The 7,692-nt window shown below is 48.1% G+C and overlaps 1 long non-coding RNA gene across 1 annotated transcript in view; it reads right to left on the reverse strand.

Moving 5' to 3' along the window:
• Positions 1-7,692, reverse strand: part of LOC106807752 — a 25,399-nt gene that overhangs the window by 13,254 nt on the left and 4,453 nt on the right. Inside the window, exon 2 of the long non-coding RNA XR_001393701.1 lies at positions 5,801-5,807. This is a non-coding gene — a long non-coding RNA (uncharacterized LOC106807752). The remainder of the gene's footprint in view (positions 1-5,800; positions 5,808-7,692) is intronic.

Raw genomic sequence — 7,692 nt, forward strand, 5'->3', positions numbered from 1 at the left:
AAGCCCAATTAAATTAAATAGAAATAAAGCATGTAATACCATGAATGTTAAATTGTTTCAGTACTATTGGCATAGTTTTCGATATGAGATGTACAAATTGAAATTTGATCACGAGCAACGATTATATATTTTTTAAGTCTGGAAGGTGCGGCTGTCGTGCACAGCGAGCTGTCACAAGCGTCCGATCACAAGGCACGGTACTATTCCGTGTACGCAGCAAGTGGTTAACGAGTGACCGACTACCCAGCCAATGAGCATCTATCTATATTCTGAACTTTGATCGTATCATCAACGCAGTACATAGCTTAAATAAAACATTTGTGTGTGGGTGCGTGTGTGTGTGTGGTGGCTTTTTTGTGTGTGTGTGTGTGTTGTGTGTGTGTGTGTGTGCTGTATTGTGTTGCGTGCCGTGCGTTGCGTGCGTGTTGTGTGTGTGTGTGCTGTGTGTGTGTGTGTGTGTGCATGTGTGTGGTGTGCTGTGTGTGTGTTGTGTGCGTTGTGCGTGTGATGTGTGTGGTGTGTGTGTGTGTGTGTGTGTGTGATGTGTGTGTGTGTGCTGTGTGGTATTCCTGCTGTACTTGCCAACAACATGGTTAATGTCTTATCCGATGTAAGCATCGATGTAAACACTCTCCATATAACACCTTACCACCTAACACTACTGTAACTACTATGCATCACAGTCACTAAGGCTTGCCTTACGCGGTTCCAGCTCAGTCGCCTACTAATTGCCTACGTTTTGAAATAAGGTCGCCAGATCGAAAGTCCCGCCGCCATAATTGAGCGTCAAAGACAAACTGCAAGGGGATTAACATTGCTCGCGCGCATGAGAAGTACGCGAAAAATAGTCACTGGTACCGTTGCGTTTTACTTTCTGCATAAACACACACAGTTGCAGCAATATCCCAAATTAGGCAACAATTATTCATTTATACCATATCTACGCTCTGCTGATTACCGGAGTGTGTGGTGTTTGCCGCAGCGGCGCCGCGCAGCTGGCGTGTGTGTGGTGTGTGTGTGTGTGTGTTGTGTGTGCTGTGGTGTGTGTGAGAGAGAAGGGGGAATGTGTAGGTGTGTGTGTATGCGTGAGAGAGAGATGGGAGAGGCTGAGAGGTGTGAGGTGTGTGTGTGGGTGTGGTGTGTGGTGTGTGTGTGTGTGTGTGTTGTGTGTGTGTGTGTGTGTGTGTGTGGTGAGCGAAATAGCGAGAGCTGATATGCGTGTGCGTGCGTGTGTGTGTGTGGTGGCTGTGGTGCTGTGTGTGTGGTGGTGTGTGTGTGTGTGTGTGGTGTTAGAAATAGAGCAAGCTGTGCGGTGCGTGTGTGTGAGGAGAGAGAGAGAGAGAGAGAGAGAGAGAGAGAGAGAGAGAGAGAGAGAGAGAGCGCTGTCTGTGTGTGTGAGGCGATTGAGCGAGGAGAGGACCGGATGAAAAGGATAGACGGGCAAGGCAGTGCTAATTATTATATTGATATTTTCGGCAGCATGAGCCCGAACGATCACACGCATCATACACACCACGCAAACACGCACGCACGTATACCGGCACACGCACACACGTTGTCGGGCCCCAGCGCACGTATACGTCACGACGCACACAGCGCAACGCACGGTATAACGGGGGCGAAGGCACCGAGCTTTTGCGGGGGGTTGGGCTATCAAATAGAGCACGAGGGTAGACCGCGTGCACAGCACGCGGCGAATAAAACTACTGTAACGAGCAGCGGGGAACGGCAGCGTGAGCCGAGCAGGACGGCAACGCGTGGCAAGTGGAGCGGGGAGAGAAAAGCGGCAGATGGAGCGCGACGCGACGCAACGCGACATGAGCGAACGACACGTATTGACATAACCACGAGGAGGGAGGGGGGAGACAACGGCACGCATGCATAATTAAAGTCGGTAGTTTATCGCCTTATCGGGGTGTGGTCGTGTAGACGCTACACTAATCGTTAATTAGCAAAGGGTCGTAAGGTTGGTCGTGTAGACGAAGCTTATATTTAGACAGGGGTCAAATAAGAGATGCCGCGATGGTCCGGCCATCAAAATAATCAGGAACCATGTCAATATTGTGTCGGCCATTTTCAGGTAAATTCCTTGCACGCCGCATTACTTTTAGAGAACAATTTGAAATTTAGGTAGGAACCATCTAAATTTCAAACTAGATGGTCGTCAGTGGACCATCTCTTGCTTTTCTCCTTATGTTCTACACCTGAATTATATATATATATATATATATATATATAAGTATATATCTATACTGATCATAATATATTTTTCATCTTCTTCAAGGTTTAAAAATGTATATCTTATGTCTTGAACAGCTATAGCTTACATTTGCTAAAAACATGTTGTTTTCGATGGGCGGCTGTCCTCATCCCGATAGAGTATTCCTCATTCCCAATTAAAAAAAATCCGGCCAGTTTTAAGATCGCCCTAGTGTCACTTACCCTATAGTTTTTACACGATAGAGACTCTACAGCCCCACTATACAGAACAAACACCTTTTTAGGTTTTAGTTCACACAAATTTTAGGGTTCAATCTATAATGTTTACAAGATATTGCTTTATTCTCATCACAACTGCGACCTTCTTTTGCAGAAATCGACTCGTTATTTAGACGGCATATCGGCTAACGAGCCCAGCCATATAGTGTAGTACTTTATATTATGTTAACTCAACATCCGAAAGCGAAACAAGTGCAAATCTGTTTAGATTCAGCGTTGAGCAAAACACACATGTATGTGCACACACTACGATGCCTGCCGGTGCCTGTCCCATCTCCAGCAGATTCTAGAAGGAAATACGATATTGCCCTCCGAGCACTGTCACCTCTGCCCATGCGCTAACTTCGGTACAGCGAGTACTATGAGTATACTATACACACTGGCTGAAAGCCACCTTGACTGACAGCTGGTAACATTAATATGTATGCCGTGTTGTGCGTATATCTATATCAGGGTGCGATAACGGGCCAACGTCGCGGAGTCAAATCCTTCCTGATTTACTGTCGATCTCTGATTGACATATGCAGGAGTCCGTGTGACTGCCTGAAAATTCTGTGGGCGCGAGTGGACTAACTAGTTCGTCGGAGCCACGGCCCGCAGACTTCACTGTATTTTGTTCAGATTATGTTCAAGAAAATTTGGCAGACAGTCAACTGCATGATCATTAAAATAAGCACATGACGTTATGTTAAATTTTGAGATTTTAAGCCCTCATACTCGCGGACTCGACCCCTCTTTTGAGGAGCGAGCTCGTTGTGTTCAAAAGTTAATTTCTACCCCTGGCCATGATTGCGCAATGACAGGACGCTCGCTGATCTGCCGAGTGTTGTTGTGCTGTGAGAGAGAGAGAGAGAGAGAGAGATGTAGCGAGAGAGAGGGAGATATATAGAAGTAGAGGTGTGTGTGTGTGTGCGAGAGAGAGAAAAAGAGAAAGCTAGAGAGCTAGAGGTGTTGTGTGTAGAGAGAGAGAGAGAGAGAGAGAGAGAGAGAGAGAGCGAGCGAGAAAGAGAGGGAAAGATTGTCCCGTTGCGCAATCATGCGTGTATGCGAGTCGCGCGATCACTGTGTGAGTGGATGTCCGGATGCGTAGCCTGGAGGCTAGGCGACCGGTTCCGGACGCGTAGCCTGGAGGCTAGGCGACCGGTTCCGGGTGCGTAGCCTGGAGGCTAGGCGACCGGTTCCGGACGCGTAGCCACTGCGTATTTATAAATGTTTCTATAAACAGAAAGGCACCTGTGAATTGAAGTACGATGTTATTGAAAAGAAATATAGATGAAAACGCTAGACGTTCCGAGGCAACCGTTATCTATGTATTAGACGGGTCCGCGCTCGACAGTTCCACTCGCATTACACTGACGTCGCGTGGAACGTTATTCCAAAACGTAGGCAAGTTAGTAACGATGATGGCCGGGCAGCGTCTATTTTTTAGACTGGTACCCGGTCCCACCTCTCGGCTTAGGAGTAATCGAGGTGGGAGCGAGTACCAGTCTACTATTTTTTCCGTACCGCAAATGCGTAAAATCTCCAGAAACCACCGCAGCCTACGCCCTACTCCAGTACCCGCCTTTCCAGTTCATGTTCACTGTTTTAAATGCACCGATTAAAATAAAGATCATCTACTACATCTACTACAGAGGGAGAGGGGGCGGTGGGGAGAAGGAGGAGTGCGAGCGAGAAATGGAGGGCCGTCTGTACCACGGATCCAAAACACGGCTATCTTTTGTTCCGGTGCACCGTACGCCGACGGTTGCCGTAAACACGTCTATACGGCAATAAACTATCAACGACCGGAGACAACACTCGCGGAGAGATAGCCACTCGGCAGTCGCGTGTGTCCTCGACGTGACGTCACGACCTTCGCGTAACGTCATGCACGTGCCTTGTCCTTCCTCCCGAAAAATCTGGTAAACACCTTTGCTACATAGTTTAGTGTGAGGGTTAGTTTGGGGCGCTGTGTCATAATTGGTACCATCGCACGGCGAACCGGTTTTAAAAAATGGCGAGAAACGGACAGACTCAGAGTAGCGTGTGAACTGAGGAGTGTTCACACGGCTCCAGCAAACCCTGGGATGGCCGCACGAAGCGATGCGGCATGGCGTCGCCATGCAGGGACCACTTCGCTCTCAAAGATGCGTAGTTTTCACCGCATTATCTTTTCTCGTTGCTGTTTCACGCTCGGTTCTTTGTTTGCTTGCTTGTTCGCCTTGCCGACGCAGAGATGTGCGCGCGTGCGTGCTTAACTGCACGTCCAAAAGAAACTACGATGACTTAAGTTTGAGATGTTCTCCGGAATTTTCCGATTACCTTTCGCACTTGTGAACATGCGAACACGCGAAATTACAATATGAACTCATATGTTGTTATTGTATATGGACATCCGGTAAAATATAAGCGTGACCTAAATTGCTAGCGATATTAAGCCTAAAGGGATGCAAGCAGTGCATAGCAACTGCATGAGAGACTTCATGAAATCATACTTTCTATTCCCGCATTACGTCATTGCATGCACAAAACGATTGGTATGCGAGGTATACTCGCGCGCAATTATTGCACTCGTAGTAGGCGATTTAATAATACAATTCCCGCTCGCGCTATCATGGATGCACCGCGGCGTAGACCCACCCTTACGAACCTCCCAATGAACCATGCGTTATGCGTTAGCCGAAGCGACATCCCGTTCACGGAAATTGATCGCCGCTGTTCAACGGAAGCATGCAGGCATTGCGCGCATGCGCACACCTCGACATCACAGTATTCGCTCGTGCTTGCGACACGGGGATGCTTGCGTGGTATTCACGGGAGGCCGACAGCCATTGCGACGCACACGGCACTTGGGACACGAGTCAGTAGAAGAGCTAAGACCATAATGAGTGAACCGGGTGCGCATTCACGAAATACTACCGTAGGCCCTATCCTCTAATTAGCAGTTCCCAGCTGTTGTGTTACTCGTATATCAACTTTCCTTCATAAAACTAAGGACGAGCCGCTCGGCCGCCTCGCCGCGCTGGCGAGTGTGCGTGCCAGCATGATAAGATAATAATATAGATAATCATATTATCTTATCACTCAATCATTTAATCAATTATATCTAGTAGTAATTTATAGATATAAGATATATCTTATATATATTATAGATATAAAATATATCTTATATATTATTATAAGATATAAATATCTAAATATATTCTTTATAGATTATTATCCATTATCATGGCGACACAGCCTCACTCGCAGGCGGCGCGAGTGCGGGAGCGTTCGGGTTAGTCTTTTATAAAGAAAGTTGATATACCGGTAACACAACAGTGAAACTGTATTGAGAGTAGCCCTACGGTAGTATATTAGAATGTGCGTTCATATTATTTTTCAGGTTTTACTGGACTCGATCCAAGTCCTGTTCATTTAGCACGCGGTTCCTCTGGAAGGTCTCTTTCACCTCAGTGCGACTGCGCACGCTTGCCATACTTTTCGGATTTTGGTCATATGCAACGCGTTAGTTTTATAATACAACCGGGCGTAATTGACTTCCTCTCTCTGTCCGTCGCAGGTATATTCTTTGTGACACAGAAAGATGGCATGGCGTATGGTATATATAGGCGCATATCAATGAACTATACGGACAGGCATATCTGGGAAATCCTCTCACCTTCCAGGAATCTCCTGTGATCATGATGAACCGCGGTGTAACCCCCACGCTATACGTGTATTTTGCTGTCGCATAACCGCCCACACGCTCCGACCCATTGTATTCCGCTCCACCGCGCTCCGTACACACAATAAACAGGTTGAATCGGGGCTACGTTTGCCTAGTGACGAGATGGGAACCTACCCGGGGGTGTAGCGTGACGACTACGCCACGCCTAGCCAGAGAAGACTAGGGGACCCAAGGCGCGTAGGTTAGTGCCGCCGATAGAACGCACGACGCAGCTTACGCACGAACGTTTCCAGTCATTCATCTCCGCACATAATACTCTATTTACCTGCAATCAGACCTTCATGAAAACGTTCATGAACCGCTGGTAAAGCTAAGGACATCCGTGTGACTCGATATAGATCACTTTAGTGCGCTATGACCGATGAGGTAAGTGTCTCTAACATATGCTACTAATTATTCTTCACTAGTGACATGATCGCACCTGCTTTTCAGAACATGAAAATACAGTAACAGGTTGCGTTTACACGTACACGCCATTCCCCCATTTCACGTTTTTCAGTTATTCACTGTTGCACACGGCACAGGACGGTCGGCATTTGATTATACACGTGTGCGCGAAAGCAGATATTATCGGAAAGGTATCGACATATTATAGGGTCCACTACATTCAAAGTACTCGCTTTTGCCCTGCCTGCTCTTAAATCTGGTATGCTACATCGATATACATGCACACATGACGTAGGTGAGAATACCTGGCTGGCGCTAATACAAGCATTCAAGTTATAAGAACACAAACACACACACACACCCACACACAACCACACAGAACAGCGCGAGCTGACAGACACAGGCACACGACGGCAACCCAGACACACGAGCCCACAGCCAGCAAGACAGACAGACAGTCGCGCGCGGCCATATCACATCACGCAGTCACACAACGACTCGCGGGACAACCACAGCGCAGATACAGACAGACATGCGGCGGCGCATAACACACCCTACACCACGCGCGCGCACACACAGCACACGTACGTACGGCAGTACACAACGCACGTACTGCCACACATACGACACATGACAGCGACACACACCACCCACAGCACCACAGGCGACCTACATCACGTCATACGCACGTACGTCACACAATCACTACGCACATGGCGCGGCGCTACACACCGGCGGACGTAAACAACGCCACGATGACGTGGCCGTACACACACGCACGCGCACAACACACAGCACAGAGTGTGCATAAGCCGGTTAGCCAAGTGGCGATTCCAGGCTGGGTTGGATGTGATGTGAAATGTTGAGTGGGTGAACCTGCGGGGGTGCGCGCCGGAACCACACACCACACACACACACAGCCCACAGAGCACACACACACACACGCACGCTTGCACGGCGTGCGACACCACATAAGACACACACACCACGCCACACACACACACACACACACACACACAGCGCGGCAGACCACCACACCACACATGAATCATATATAACGATATATATACTAAATGACACTATATGGGAGGAGT

Source organism: Priapulus caudatus, unplaced genomic scaffold (genome assembly GCF_000485595.1).
Source record: "Priapulus caudatus unplaced genomic scaffold, Priapulus_caudatus-5.0.1 Scaffold232, whole genome shotgun sequence".
Classification (NCBI taxonomy): Eukaryota; Metazoa; Priapulida; class Priapulimorpha; order Priapulimorphida; family Priapulidae; genus Priapulus; species Priapulus caudatus.